Consider the following 16,605-nt stretch of genomic DNA (forward strand, 5'->3'; position numbering starts at 1 on the left):
TTCCCTCCCAAAAGCACAGCCAACAGAGGCAGCAGCTTGTACAGCAGTCTCTTGGTTCTGCTTTGGAAGCTTCTGGATCTTCTAGGGACAAGATCCAGGACCACCAAGGAACGCCGGGGAACCCTCTGAGACATGAGAGTGCCTGCTGCTGCTATGTAAGGATGCAGTAGGGGGAGCTACAAGAATGTGGGTCTGAGGAAGCTCTAGCAGCTTCTAATAAGCATGATCAGCTGCCCTTGAACCCAAGGGTACCTGGAGCCTTTGTTACAACTGCCCCCTGATTAGGGAGGGTCAAGCACCCTGTTCGCTGGTGCTAAGAGGCCTATATAAGAGACAGGCCCAGAGTACAGCTGACAGGTGAAGTAGTTTGCATAAAGGGGTGGTGAGGAGAGGGGCCTCAGTTGAATTTGTACCAGCATAACAGTCTCAGATACGGTGGTAACATGCCACAGGGCAGTTTTCCCTAGCAGGTGCTGGAGCAGCTGCCCTTGCTGGGGCAGAGGCTTTGTTGTAGGCAGAGCTTGGGATGGTGGATGCAGCCCTCCAAGTCCCAAGCTGCTGGGAGTGCCTGGGGCCTCTCTCTGATGCCAAGAGAGACGATCTTCTTTCCTGCAGAAGTGCTCTCTTGGAGAAGCTGCGTTGCCAAGCGGAGGAGTTACAGGAGGAAGTGAACAGGCTGTGTGGCACCAGAGAAGATGAAAAGGTGATAGATAATGTTCTCTGAGAGGCAATAGCTTGAAGAGGCCCAGACCCCAACTGCAGTAGAGACACAGGGCAGTGTCCACACCTAGTACTAAGGTAAGTGCAAACTCTGGAGAAGGCAAACATATTGGGCTTGCATGGCAAGGTTTTGGTAGCAGGGGGGAGGGGGGCTATAGGGGTGGCTTCTGTGAGAAGATGCTAGAAGCTTCCCCTGTGTCTGATAGAGCCAATGCCAGCTGGCTCCAAGAGCGACCTGCTGCTGGTCAAGGCCAAGTTAATCAGTGATGGTGGTAGTGCCTCTGTGACAAGATATTTGGAGGGGTAGGGGTGTGGATGGATGGATGGATGGATGGATGGATGGATGGACCCCTGTGTAACCACAGCTGGAAGAGAAAAGTGAGAATATGTGAGAGGAGCAACTCTGCAGGCACTGAGGTCAGTGAAGAAGGGGGGGGGGGGAGGAGGTGCTCCAGGTGCTGGAGCAGAGATTCCCCTGCAGCCCATGGTGAAGACCATGGTGGGGGCAGGCTGTCACCCTGAAGCTCATGAAGGTTAATGGTAGAGCAGATATCCACCTGCACCCATGGAGGACCCCATGCCAGAACAGGTGGATACGCCTGAAGGAGGCTGTGACTCTGTGGGAAGCCTGCACTGTAGTGGGCTCCTGGCAAGACCTATGGACCTGTGGAGAGAGAGGAGCCCATACCACCAGAGCAGGCTTATTGGCAGAACTTCTGACCCCGCAGGGGACCCATGCTGGAGCAGTCCATTCCTGAAGGACTGCACCCCATGTAAAGAGCCCATGCTGGAGCAGTTTGTGAAGAATTGCAGCCCTTGGGAAGGATTCACGTTGGAGAAGCTTGTGGAGAACTGTCTTCCATGGAAGGGACCGCAACTGGAGCAGGGGAAGACTGTGAGGAGTCCTCCCCCTGAGAAGGAAGGAGCAGCAGGGGGTTGCGGTCACTTCACAGTTGTCCCATTCCCCATCCCCCTGCGCTGCTCAGTTGGGGTGGTGGTGGGGAGGAGGTGGAGGTATTTGGGAGTGAAGTAGAGCCTGGGGATAATAAGGGAGGAGTGGGGGGAAGGTGGTTTAAGATTTGGCTTTATTTCTCAATGCCCTACTCAGCTTAATTTATTACCAATCAAATCCAACTTCCCCAAGTCGAGTCTGTTTTGCCCATTGCAGTAATTAGTGAGTGATCTCTCCCTGTCCTTATCTTGACCCCTGAGCTTTTTGTTATATTTTTCTCTCCCCTGTCCAGCTGAGGAGGGGAGTGATAGAGAGGCTTTGGTGGGCACCTGGTGTCCAGCCAGGGTCAACCCACCATAGCAAAGGATGGAAGTTGATGACTTCTGGCACCCAGAGGAAGGTTCCTGACCCCACCTAAGGGTTTACAACTACAAATTGGGTTCACCACCCTCAAAGTCGAAGAGGCGCTAATGTTCCCACAAACAAAGAACCTGGTCCACCTGACCCTAAACCATGCAAGACTATGAGGAAGAAGCAGCAAGTGATCATAATGGGTGACTCCCTGCCACAGGAGTCAGAGGCACTCATCTGTCTACCTGACCTGTCATCTAAAGAGGCTTGCTGCCTGCTGGGGGCCAGGATCTGGGATGTTGCAGAGGGACTGCTGAAACTTGTTCAACCCTCCGACTACTAGCCCTTGCTGTTCTTCCACGTGAGCACCAATGATATTGCAAGGGGAAACCTGGACAGTATCAAAAGTGACTACAGAGCTCTGGGGGTGCTGGAAGTGGGCAAGGGGGGGCCCAGGTGGTGCTCCCCTCCCTCCTGCTGGTGAGGGGGAGGGTGCCAATAATGCAGGTCAATAACTGGCTGTGGAACTGGTGCTGGCACCAGGGTTCTGGGTTCTACAACCATGGAACCCTGTTTGCAGGTCAGCGTCTGCTTTGGAGAGATGAGACCCACCTTGCCAAGTGGGGCAAAGGTATCTTTGCCAGCAGGATGGCTGACTTCATAAGAAGGGCTTTAAACCAAGAATGAGAGAGAGAGTAACCAGCAGCCTTGTGAAGGAACAACAGACAGGGCTGACGTGCAAAGGACCTGAAGTGATGTGACTGAAAGGGATCACAAAACCAACAAAAGAGGGCCCATGTTTGCAGGTCCTGGCCCTCATGGGGGGACTTCAGCCACCCCAATATCTGCTGGAGGGACAACACAACAGGGCATAAGCCACCCAGGCAGTTACTGGAGAGTATCAACAACAACTTCCTCATCCAAGTGGCAGAGGAGCCAAGGAGGAGACTGGCTCTGCTGGACCTCATACTCAACCACAAGTAGGAACTTGTTGGGGATGTGAGGGTCAAGGGCAGCCTTGGCTGCAGTGACCATGAGATGGTGGAGTTGAGGATCTTGAGGGGAGGGAGCAGGGCAAAAAGCAAGACCACAACCCTGGACTTCAAGAGAGCAGGCTTTGGCCTCTTCAGCGATCTGCTTGGAAGAGTCTGATTGGATAAGGCCCTGGCAGTCAAGAAAGCTGGCTGACACTGAAGGATCGCCTTAATCCTATTCTTTGGGATGGACTGCTCTTGAGCTTGGAAGTCAGGTAAAAATGCCAGGAGGCCTGTGTGGATGAACAAGGAGCTCCCGGCCAAACTCACAGAAAGGAAGCATACAGAAGGTAAAGAAAGGATGGTGTACTGGTGGGTTTATGTGGCAAGGTTGGGGGGGAGGGGCGCACGGTGCTCTAGGGGTGGCTTCTGTGAGAAGACACCAGAAGCTGCCCCCCTGTCCAACAGAGCCATTTCCTACCTGCTCCAAGATGAACCAACTGCTGGCCAAACCTGAGCCAATCAGTGATGCTGGTAACTGCTTTAAGAAAGGGTGTGGGAAAACAAACAAAAAACCCCCAAAACCCAAACCACAAAAAAAAACACCAAAAAACAAAAACGCTGGAGCAGTCCATTACTGAGGACCTTACTCTGGGGAATGCTCCCATGTGGGAGCAGTTCATGAAGGAGTGTATCCTGTGGGAGGGATCCCATGCTGGAGGAGGGGAGTAGTGTGAGGAGGAAGGAGTGGCAGAGATGAAGTGTTATGAACTGACCACAACCCCCACTCCCCACCCCTCTGTGCTGCTCAGGGAGGGAAAAGGAGGTAGAAGAGTTGGGAGTGAAGCTGAGCCTTGGAAGAAGGGAGGGGTGGGGTGGGAGGTGTTTTTTTGACTTGTTCTTATTTCTCATTGTCCTACTCTGTTTAATTAGCAATAAATTAGTTTCCCTAAGTTGCATCTGGCTTTGTCTGTGGTGGTAACTGCTGAGTGATCTCCCTGTCCTTATTTTGACCCATGAGCTTTTACTTTCTCCCCCTATCCTGTAGATGAAAGAGGAGGGTTAGAGCAGTGTGGTGGGCACCTGGCGGCCAGCCCAGGTCAACTCACCGCAGATGGGTAACCTGGGAGGAATAGAGACACTGTCTGAGCTTGCTGGGAAAGCCAAAGCCCAAATGGAATTGAATCTGGTCAGGGATATCAAAGGCAACAAGAAGGGCTTTTTTGAAGTACATGGGTGACAAAAGGAAGACTAGGGAAAACATAGGCCTGCTGCTGAATGAGGCAGGGGACCTGGTGACACAGGATGTGGCAAAGTCTCAGGTACCAAATGTTTTCTTCACCTCTGTCTTTCCTGGCAAGACCAGCCTTCAGCAATCCCAGGTCCCAGACAGCAGGGGGAAAATGTGGAGCAAGGAAGATGTACACTTGGTGGAAGAGGATCAGGCCAGGGAATACTTAAACAACCTGGACATACATAAGTACATGGGCCCTGATGGGATGCATCCACAAGTGCTGAGGGAGCTGGCTGATGCCATTGCAAGGCCACTCTTGATAATCTTTGCTTGATCATGGTGATTGGGAGAGGTGCCCGAGGACTGGAGGAAAGCAAGTGTCCCTCCTATCTCCAAGAAGGGCAGGAAGGAGGACCCAGGGAGCTACAGGCTGGTCAGCCTCACTTCCATTCCTGTGAAGGTGATGGAGCAACTATTCCTGGAAACCATTTCCAGATGCACAAAGGACCAGAAAGTGATTGGGAGTAGCCAGCATGGATTCACCAAGGGGAAGTCATGCCTGACCAAAACTGATAAACTTCTATGATGAAATGACTGGCCTGGTGGTTGAGGGGAGAGCAGTGGGTACTGTCTACCTAGGCTTGAGTAAGGTTTTTTGACGCTGTGTCTCCTGTAAAATACTTCATTAGCTTTTGTATGAGTATGTGCTGGACAAACAGACAGTGAGGTGGACTGAAAATTGGCTGAGTGGCCAGGCCCAGACTGTGGTGATCAGTGGCATGAATTCTAGTTGGACACCAGTGACTAGCACTGTACCTCAGGGGTCAATACTGGGTCCAGTTCTGATCAACATCTTTGTTAATGATCTGGATGATGAGCCACAGTGTACCCTCAGCAAGTCTTCAGATGACACAACACTGGGAGGAGTGGCTGATGCACCAGAGGGTTGTGCTACCATCCAGAGGGACCAGGACAGGCTGGAGAAATGGGCTGATGGGAGCCTCATACAGTTCAACAAGGTCCTGCACCTGGGGAGGAACAACCCCAGGCACCAGTATATGCTGGGGGTCACCCAGCTGGAAAGCAGCTTGTCAGAAAAGGACCTGGGGGTCCTATTGGACAGCAGGTTGAACGTGAGCCATCAATGTGCGCTTGCTGAAAAGAAGCCAAATGGTATACTGGGCTGCATTAGGAGGAGCACTGTCAGCAGGTTGAGGGAGGTGATCCTTCCCCTGTACTCAGCACTGGTGAGGCCCCACATGGAGTCTTGTGTCTAGTTCTGGGCTCCTTAGTACAAGAAGAGAGACACAGAGCTACTAGAGAGAGTCCAGCAAGGGGCCACAAAGATGATTAAGGGACTAGAGCATCTCTCCTATGAGGAAAAGCTGAGAGAGCTGAGACTCTTTAGCCTAGGAAAGAGAAGGCTCGGGGGGGGGGGGGGGGGGGGAAATCTCATCAGTGAATATAAATACCTGAAGGGAGGGTGAAAACAAGATGGAGCCAGGCTCTTTTCAATGGTGTCCAGTGACAGGACAATGGGCACAAGCTGAAACACAGGAGGTTGCACCTGAGAATCAGTAAACAGTTTTTCACTGTGAATCATTCCATGATTCAATGTGAATCGTTCCATGATTCTATGAACAGACAGGGACCCCAAGACAGAAGTGCATGCACATGCAGACACTTGGCTTTTGAGGCAAGCCACAGTGTCCTGAAGTATTCTGTGAGTAAGAGTCCACACCCTTAAATAATACACCCAAGACCCGTTAAAAAAAAAGGCTCTAATTTCTTTCAAAGACAGAGGGAGATACACAAGTTAGAGCTACTGCCAAAGCTCACAGTTTGGCTTCCAGCCTTGTTGCATGTCAGATGAGCAGTTGTGCTGGTCCCTTCTGCATAGAATCACTATAAAAGCATTACCTTTGTGTGCTGTCCCCAGACTGCTGAGCACATCCCATGCTTAGTTTGCAACCCATCACGTTTCCATCCAAGACCCAAATCTCATCCATACCAAATGTCATGTTTCTTCCCCCACTCATTTCCCAGACAAAGTATTTGCTAAGGGACAGACTGTCCTTTCCATGCTACAGCAGTAATAACTTTGTCCGTCTCAATAAACAGGAGCAATGACCCAAACAGAGCCAGAGCCAATACTCTTAACTCCCACAAACCAGAAAAGCTTCCAGTAGGTGAAGCTGGCAAAGACTAACAACATTATAGAAGTGAGAGAACCAAGAAGCTCCTATGGGAAGAGCAAAGCCTGATTTCCAAGAGAAACTACCCAGTGAAAGTAGTGACAGCCATAAAGGCTTTCTACTGAGACATGTAGTAGGTCTGACAGTCTCCAGAACCAGTTATAATACTAGTAAGATGTAGTTAACCACTTCACCTCCTGGCCATCTCATTTGACTGATTACCTCCAAGTCCCCAGAGATGTTTAAGTTAAAATGCAATTTCATTCTGTTCCATGTTCCACCCACCTCATGCAAATGTCTGGTTCTGGCACAATACCAAACAGATGAAAAAAACACCTGGTTAAATCAGATTAGAAGAGTTGCAAATAGTCTGAATTGCACCATACATACTAAACATATGTACCCACAGGTGTAGTGGAATGAAGCTGGGTTAATTAGCATTGATAATATACAACTGTGGGTTGGCAGATGTAGATAAGGTGCAGCTGTGGCTGGTTAAGTGGTTGAGAGCCAATGAAGAGAGAGCAGCCAAGAAAGGGAGAGGGGGAAGAAGCAGAGAGAAGGGAGAGAACATGTGCCCTGGATGAGGCGAGATGAGGCGAAGGCAGCAGAGGAACTGTATGAAGAGTGTGCTGGATGAGATGGTAAAAGACTTTGTTGCAGCTTGATAGTTTGGAGAGTGCTGCGACACACAGGCACCTAAAGCAGGACTTGTTCCCCAACAGCTTCAAAAAAGTTCACATCTCTTCCCATTTCTATATATGAATATGCCCTTATCTCCCCAAAAGGGGATCATTTTTGCAGCACTTGTAAGCTCAATATCAGCATCACACTAAGGCCAGCTACAGTGCTTTCAGTCAGCACGGAATGCAGGTCACTGGTCTCCAGAGCCAACACACACACACACACACACAAAGGTCAACATCCTTACACAGGTAGTCTCTCATTTGCCATCTTGCAAGACTCAGTCTAAGGGCACATGGGCACCCTACTCTCTCTTAAGCAGAGGAAGCAGAAGCAAGCCACATCTGAGCTCTGAGGTGCAAATTCATAGGAGAGGCACGCCAAATTCCAGATGTGTTTTCTATTCATAGATGTAGCCTCTCTACAAAGATTGTCACAGGCTGTGCCTCATTTTTTGGGAAAACAAACTTCTCTCACACAAATGCACAGTATTCAACAGACTTCTTGTGAATGTCAGGTATGCCAAATGCTAGGGCCCTCTTTTCTGAAGCAGTGGTCTTAAGGTAGGAAATTCTGTGATAGCCCATCCAGGCTCCCCTTGAAATGTTCTCAAAGGCTATTTTCACTTTAGCCCACAGCATTATGAAAATAAACATCAGTATTTTGAAAGTAACAAAAATATAATTCTGGGAAACATTCTTTCAATGAAGAACACTTCCCTGCAAATACTCATCGGCAGAATGCTAGAACAGCATTCCCCCAATCGCTGTTTGGCATTATTTCTAAGCTAACAAAATCTAACACATTTGTGATTCTTAGAGGAGTTAATGCAGTAACTAAATTTAATTTTAAATGTAAGCCAGATTCTATCTAATACTCAGATTCTAATAATAAACATGGACAGTAAGAGTTCACAGGCTTTCCAAGTGCTTTATGTAAAAGAAGAATGGAGTTTGCAAACCCTGCAATGTAAACATCTTCAATAGACCAGCTATATATATATTTTAAATAAAAATTAATATTCATTGAGATACTGCTTTTAAGCAAGCCTTTTCTAGAAATTCAGTGCATGTACCTATGAAACAATAAGATTACATGCTTAATCACTGCTACATGCACTGCACAGAATACGCACTTAAAAAAGAAAAAAAAAAAAAGTGTTTACGTAAATCACCCAAGGTTTTACCTCTGCATACAGTTGTGAAGGACAGTTTCATTCCAGAATTTCTTCTACAGCTATCTGGATAATACATCATCATCAAAGAATCAACTGAACAACAGCCCTTAAAATGCTTTATTGAACTGAGTCTTTTTGTAATGTGCAGAAGATGTGTCTGAAAAGACTGCAGTTTGATTTTTAGGGCTTTTTTTTAACATCCTCAACAATCAATTAAAAATTAATCTTTATTGAGGGTAACTCCTGAGATAACCATAAGACTATGTTCTCTTAAAACATTTTCTGTTGCAGAGACTAAAAGACAAACAACGCTAATACAGTACAAAATGGAAACAAACGGAAACTGAGAACTGAGAAAATAAGAATGGAACTCGAATGTCAACCTATGGGGTAGCTTCTTTTGTTGCTGTTATCTTAGATGAACATACATATCACAGTTCTCTTAGGAACATCATCAGGTTTTCAAGTCTAATTTTCAGAAGTTGTGTGCATTTTTATCTTTATAAGCTAACTTTACATTCCAAATAATTAAAGCCTTGCTGTCCCTTGCTTTGGGGCTATTATAATAATCCATACCAAAAAAACTTATAGGATTAACAGTATAGGCAAATGGGTAGCATGACTCAATTAAACAGGCTTTATTTTTTATGTCAGAAATATAACCCAAAACCCCAATAAATAAAAGTTGATAGGAATTAGCATTAAAAATTCAACTGTAACATATGGAGATATCTGGGAAGTCAAATCCTCAAGCTCTCCTGACACTAAGGAGTCTCTGCAAACTATGAAGCAAGTACATAAATAACTCAAAACGATAAGGACTGTGAAGGCTTAGAACCTTTAAGACAACATAATCCAGGTTAACTCCCCACCCCCCCCACCCCCCGACAGCAAATATAGGAATCATTTACACCTAAATAAAATATGTTTAACATAAAAAGGAAAACTTTAAAGAAAGGTGAGAAAAAAAAAAGTGGGTTTAGGGCACACAGAAGCCCTTTGTGGTAGATTCCAGTAGTGGCCCTTGGGTTTTGTCTCCTACAGGTGAATACAAAGTTCGATTCCACATGGATATGATGTCTAACAGGGCAACATACTGGTCATAGTATAGCAAAATGTCACACTCTGGAAGCAAAAACATAGCCCGCTGCAGAGTTTGCATCAATACGCAGGGAGATCACATAAAAAGGTTACTGGTCATGTGTTACTCAAAAGGCTAATTCACAGCCACGAACTGCTAGCGAGCATTCTTTTTTTTTTTCTTTTTTTTTTTTGTCACATTACCTTTGAATAATGGGAAAGCTTTGGGATTTTATAGTTTTACTCCTTGTACTTACATTTTTTAAATGACAAGGTCACTAAAACTCATGCACGCTGCAAAAAAAATCATGCTGTAGTTAAGGTAAACCATCCAAGCAATTTTTATTCATTAATATTCATAAATACACACAGCAGCTTCATTAGAGATTTTTCATTTTTTCCTCTTCAGTTTGAATGTGGAGTATTAGGAGAGCTTTTTGCACGTCAAGCTACAGGACGCAGAGCTTTTTCTCTGCAACCTATATTTACCTGCTAAAAGTAAAAATTGGTTAAGTGGAAATGATTATCATATATATCTTTTCTCTCTTCCTTTGAATGTACACAACGTAACAAGAGTGACAGACCTGAAATTACAATCACCAAAACAAACCCAAAATAGTTGTTGTCCACTTTCATTGGCAAATACAGCACAGAGGACATTGTCTGCAAAGTGGGATGCCATCAAAGAGGAGGCTCATTTCCTTTACTATTCTCTTTTAAATTTAGGTTTTCTAAAGCAACATCTAGAGGCATAATATCTACACAGCCCATAGCACCAAAATCAGCAATCTCTCCCCGTTCTTCCTCATCTGAGGAGGAACTTTCTTCCCGCATCAAAGTGGACAGTAGAAGCTCTTGAACAAACAAGCTGCGGTCTGCCCGTTCACTTTCCTTTGACTGACGCTCTGCTTCTGACATCTTAGGATCATTCAACCTGCATGGCATCACAGAAAGAGAGAAGACAGGACATGTAGTATCATCAACAAAATGAGCTTTCACTAACTGCCTAAACAGCTGGACTGATGCATGCTGAACAACATCTGAAAGCCGTTCCTTTGAGAAACAATATAGGTACTGCTGCACTTCTCTTGACACACACAGATCTGACAACACCTGACACTCCTGATGCAAGAATCCAGACGTTTAACAAACTTGTTCCTAGATGCTTCAAAAAACTTCACAAAAGTAGACTCTAAGGCTGAAGGAAAAAAATAGCTATTTCTGAAGTTTCTTTCCCTTCAGAGGGGTTTTGTTTTAAGGGATGTTAAAATTCTCTAGTCATCCCTTAAGTGCTCATTTTGTCCCCAGGACAACTTCTAAATGCAAGCATGACAAAAAATACATTACCACACACATAATGCCCAGAGATTCCCAAAGCACGGTACATCATTCACTTCACTTATCAATGCATGCACCATCACCTAACAGAAGCAAGGAAATTGCTTGCTTCAGTTCTATCCTAGCTCACAAGATCAGTGACTGACATTTGCAGATACTTTCATTAAAGTTATTATTTTAAAAAAGTTTTAGATTGAGATATTATCACAAGCTTTGATAAAAATCAGTGTGACAGCAATAACTTGTCCCAACCCAGGTTTCTAGACACAGAAACCGTTTAAATCCCTGTGCTCTTTCTCAACATGTAATTGAAAATCACACCCACCCACCCACCCTTGAATGCAGAAAAAAAATCAATATTCTAAACCTCCTAAAAGAGCTAGAATGAGAGTGGACAACTCTTCTATAGCAGAATGGACTAGATGATCATTGTAGGTCCCTTCCAACTAAACTATTCTACTCTATAGAACTCTAGGATCTAACTATACTTTATGAAACAGATATGTATTCTGCTTATTAATAGCACAATCCTTATTTGCTTTTTTCATCCAAAATACTTTGCATATAAACCTCTATTCAACCTTCAGCCTTCATTAAGGATTCATTCCCTATTACATAAAACTACCTTTAAAGTTCTCTCCCCTCACATTATCAGCATAAAAATCTGAAGCATATGTGGATAACTGGCTAACTGAAAAGGGTCACATAGACATAGTCCAGCTGGCTGAACAAAAATGCACATCGCTCTCAGCTTATCTGAAGTAAAGCAAAATACACTGTCTTTGGCTGTTCTTGTTACACAGTAACAGGAAGATTTCGGTGGGAAAAGAATGTTGCAGGTGGGAACAGATAACTACAGAAGAGAAACTAGGGGCGGGCTTGGTATTTAGGCAACTAACCAATAATGAGCTTAACTTTTGTAATATGTATGAGCTAATTATAAGAAGGCATAAAAGGTGACTGTAAGGGACAATAAACGAAGTCTGCTGATCACTCATATTGAGTGACTGTGTCTTCCCTCCGTCGCGACAAATGGCGCCCGAACAGGGACCCTAGAGAGGGCTGAACCTGCGAGCCACGGTTCGACGGAGATTCGGGTACCGGTGCTGAAAGCAGCGCAGGAGGCGGAAGGGCACAGTCCCCGCGCCCGGGAGCACCTACAGAGGGTCCCGCCGGCCACGCGTCGCCGAAGTCTCGCAAAGGCTGCAACAGCGCTGACGAAGATACGGAGAGACAAGCGACGTACGATTCGCTCAAATGCTTTTTAGAAAAGCGGAGCGTTCAGGACATAGATTGTAAAAAGGAATTCCTCGGGTTATTAGCGTATGGGATAGCGTCCGTGACCCCCGCGGCAGCGGCGAGCGGCGGCGCAGCCCGGCAGGCCCCTTCCCGGCCGCGGTTTCTCTCCGAGGCGGCACCATCCCCCCCCCCTCCGATCGGCGCCATGGCGATGCAAGCGGCCAAGCGAGCTGACATCCGGCTGCCCCCAGAGGTCAGTCGGACCCTTTATATTCGGAACCTGCCGTATAAAATCACAGCGGAGGAAATGTATGATATTTTTGGGAAATACGGACCTATTCGACAAATCAGAGCTGGAAACACTCCTGAAACAAGAGGAACAGCTTAAGCTCCTCAAGGAAAAATACGGAATTGATTACAAACCCACAAAAAAAAAAAAAAAAAAAAAAAAGTGCTTCAGATGTCCCCTACAAGAAATGGGTTTCTGCCTTGAACTAGCAAACATCTCTGTGTTTAACGAGAAGCCTTTTTGCCTTGATGGAGATAATTTATTCTGTATTCTGTATTTATGCTGTATTCTGAATGTGGAAATTGGTTGGGACTAGGAGGCTGGCTTAAAGGCATTTTGCAAACGGGATTATTATTTTTGATCATTATTGTAATAATAGTTTTTTGATCAAAACCAGCCAAAATTATTTGTAAGCATTAGGCATATCTGAAGAGAATGCCTTTATTTGAATCAGCAGTTAAGGTGTAGTTTAGTCTGATGCTGTGGTTTTATCTGCTTCTGGTGAATTTTTGAAGTGATGAAATCAGAGATACAAGGTATACTAAGAGTTATGAGGTAATAAGGTAATAATCTAAGTAAGGGTGCTGTCTTTTATATCTACAAGTGCAATATGCTTTTATGTAGCAGAGAGAAACTTTAACAATAATGTTGCTTGAGCGAGATGTGCATGTGACAACTTGGGAAAAGGGATATCACAACTGGAGTGCAACAGTGTTTCTACGTCTGGCAGAGTGAAATCTTTCAAGACCTGAGTTTAGACAGTCTAAAATAAATTGTTAGCATTCAGAAAACCCATCTTAAGCCTCTTTTGCTTACATAGTGTTATGGAAGTCAACTGCTATTCTAGAGAATTAATGATTTTTTAATACATATTAACAAATACTACTATTTTAACTTGAGGCAGTTGAGTGAGAAATTCTCACGTGTAGCATTTGAGGGAATGTCAGCATAAATCGCACTTACAGTAAGACTGCATTTTTAATTACTGTACTCGTTAAGATTCGATGATGCCATAAGGCTAAGGCCTTTTATCACAGATTGGTTCTGAACTAAAAGGTGTGTGCACATGTAGATATGCACATTTGTGTTATTTTCCTTAATTGGCTACAAAATAATATAATTAGGTTGGGGACTAGATCTTGGGAATTTGTCTATTATACTTCTGTTTGTTAAGGAACGTGCATAACATACAGCACCCATGTAGGCTTGGCTTGTGGCATAGTTGTCAAATTTAGCATAGACATTCAGACAGATAAGCAACGTACTCTTCTTGTGTGTATCACCTACAAGCCATTATGGCTTAGTGTGTAAATCTGTATGTAACTATTGAAAAATCCACTTATGAATGTATATAGCTTAGAACTAATTTTTTCCCTTTGTTAATTCTTTGATATCAATGAGGTATTCTTCAGAAAATGTATGGACTGGTTGGTTGCATAAGGGCAGTTGTTATTTGGACAGAAAATTGTTAATGGTCAGGGATTTTCCACTAAAATATTTGCAAATATTCCTAGTCAAACATCAGTTTGGTTTCTTTTTGGGTTTTGAGCTTGCATTAGTCCATGTTCAGAACTTTAAAATTACCTTTGAATTTTTTAAACTTTTTATATCACTGGAACAGAAAGAGCATCTAAATTAAAGCTTCAAGCTAACTTTATTTTTCAAGTATTTCAGGAATTATACTTCTGAACTGAGATTTTATAAGTTGGCTGTGTATTTTCCTGTGTTAAAACGCTGTTATTGAAAATGGTCAACCAGGCCTGTGTCGCCCAAAATAAAAACGGGGGAATTGTGGATAACTGGCTAGCTGAAAAGGGTCACATAGACATAGTCCAGCTGGCTGGACAAAAATGCACATCGCTCTCAGCTTATCTGAAGTAAAGCAAAATACACTGTCTTTGGCTGTCCTTGTTACACAATAACAGGAAGATTTTGGTGGGAAAAGAATGTTGCAGGTGGGAACAGATAACTACAGAAGAGAAACTAGGGGCGGGCTTGGTATTTAGGCAACTAACCAATAATGAGCTTAACTTTTGTAATATGTATGAGCTAATTATAACAAGGCATAAAAGGTGACTGTAAGGTACAATAAACGAAGTCTGCTGATCACTCATATTGAGTGACTGTGTCTTCCCTCCGTCGCAACAAGCATATTATTGTAAAGGCTCTTGTTTTATCAGAAGTAGTAGGGTAAACAAGCATGGTTTACCAAAGTAATATCCCTTAAGTTTCTCTTCAAATTCGGAAACAGGAAGTAACATTTATTCATTGCCTAGGAACAAACACACAAGCAGGGTCGAAAAGGAGAAGTTAGAAATGCAAACGAAAGCATACTATCTCAACTACAAACTTCATTAGGGATCTGGCAGAAGAAGTGCCATGGCTGGAACTGTAAGCAGCTCATGAAGCCATAGCTCAAATTCTAAGACTAATCTCCTTTCCAAGTTCTGCAGAAAACAACTAATTCATATTCCAATATAAATCTTTAAATACGTTCCTAGGGACGTGTTGAAGCAGAAGGCTTGGACACAACTTATACGACCAATGTGATCAAGTTAGTGCCACCTTATTAATAGACTCACCGCAATTTATACTCTACAGGTGCTATTAATAGACCCACACCAATTTATACCCCCAGCTAAAAATACACACGCTACGCAGGCTTTGTTATGTAAAAGGTGATAGGTTAAAACTACTTGTTCACACGCTTCCACCTCCCCTATGATAGGTCCCGGTGTGGTGCCCACACACTGTTCCCCCCCCTCGTGCGGGCATCCTGCTTTTTCTCATCTTTCTGTCCAACTCTCTTATCTCTCTGTGAATACACAGTTTCTTTGTCTCCCTTGGCCTTGCATGTGTCCTTCACAACACCTGCAGCTTGTTACAGCTTTGGCCTGCTTGGCCTGCTATTACAACAAAGTTACTTGGTCTGGATTGCTCATAATATGTCCGTTGTCTTCCAGCCATTCCACAAATCCCTCTTTTTGTTTTTGAGTGATCCAGACCCCTTTTATTATTCTGTTCATAATTCTCATATAGCAATTCCACACACAGCCCAATATCATTAAAAAGATCACAATGGCAATTAATACCGCTATCCCATGCAGAAACAAATATTTTAACCATTCAGTAATTCCTAAATTCTGTAGTCAGTCCATTAACCCGTTCTCAATCTTTATGGCCTGTACATTTTTTCTCAACTCAGCAAGCTGCTTATGAATAGAGTTTGAGTGATCAGTCAAATTCATACAACACTTTCCTTAGCGCTGTTCACCATAGGCTACTCTCTACTGTTCGTGCTGTTTCCTTATCTTCTAGAGGTGAGATCACATTCTTTCTTTCTTTCTGTCGCATCCTAGTTTCTCCTCATACTCCCTCAAAGTTATTTAACTCTTTGCTGCAGGATCTCAGCTGCACATCGCTAAAGTAAGGCCAAAACTGCACATTATCAATGTCAAAACAACCCACTGTCTCTGTTCTCTACAATTCTATAATTTCCCCCTTTTTGTTTCTGAACAGCTAATACCATGTTTGTCATGTTCTGCAGGGCCCTTGCAAACATGACGGCAACCAAGGCAATAGCAAACAAACAATACTGCCAATTGAGTGAATTGATACCAAAAAGGTTGACATTTTCTGATTTTGATAACATGTTGCTGCAATGGGGCGCCTAAAATCCATGCAGCACATACCATCAAAATCCTCACAGCCATGTTCTTGAGCCGACAACAAAAAGCCAATAGTTGCTCTGTTTTGTATGTAATAGTGGCAAATTTGACTCACATTCGTAACTGCCTAACAAACAAGGTGATTTAACTCTTTAATGCTTTCCCTGCTGTTACTTTGGATAAGAGAAGAACCGCTGCAATACGTTCCCATCAGTTCCATAAATCAACTACATCATTACATGCTTCATCCAAAGCTATATTGCGTTTAAGCGCATTATGCTTATCAACACGTTCATGTGCTGATTTATGTGGGTGTCATGATCCCATCATAGCCTCCTACTACATTAGCATCTACATAAAAACAACTATCAACATTCAAAGTGCAAACAATACCATCTTCTTTTGGGTTAACATTATACAGAGGTAATCAATTATCCTAAATATCAAGACTTTCAGTAAGATTCTTCATTCCCCACATACATTCACTTTTTGGCAACAATATTTGCAAGTCAGGAAGGGCACACCAAACAAGGCCTGGTTCAGTATGGAGACCACACATTAGCTGTTGGGTTGACTGGCGGCAGCAGTGCTCCCATGATCCGGCACACTAAGCTCAGGCCGCACACAGCGAGCAGGTATCCATCGCAGACCTTCATCTGTAGAAACACAAGCATAACCTCTCCCTCTAGTTAACAATTCACGCG

The 16,605-nt window shown here is 44.1% G+C and overlaps 1 long non-coding RNA gene across 1 annotated transcript; it reads right to left on the reverse strand.

The window, feature by feature from the left end:
- Nucleotides 1–9,684: 9,684 nt before the first annotated feature.
- On the reverse strand, nucleotides 9,685–14,599 carry LOC129783174 (uncharacterized). The gene is made up of 2 exons (XR_008745148.1): nucleotides 14,443–14,599; nucleotides 9,685–10,301 (listed from the first exon to the last, which is right to left on the reverse strand). It is a non-coding gene; the product is annotated as an uncharacterized LOC129783174 (long non-coding RNA).
- Between the last annotated feature and the right edge of the window lie 2,006 nt (nucleotides 14,600–16,605).

The sequence above is a fragment of the Falco peregrinus genome, chromosome W (genome assembly GCF_023634155.1).
Source record: "Falco peregrinus isolate bFalPer1 chromosome W, bFalPer1.pri, whole genome shotgun sequence".
Taxonomy (NCBI): Eukaryota; Metazoa; Chordata; class Aves; order Falconiformes; family Falconidae; genus Falco; species Falco peregrinus.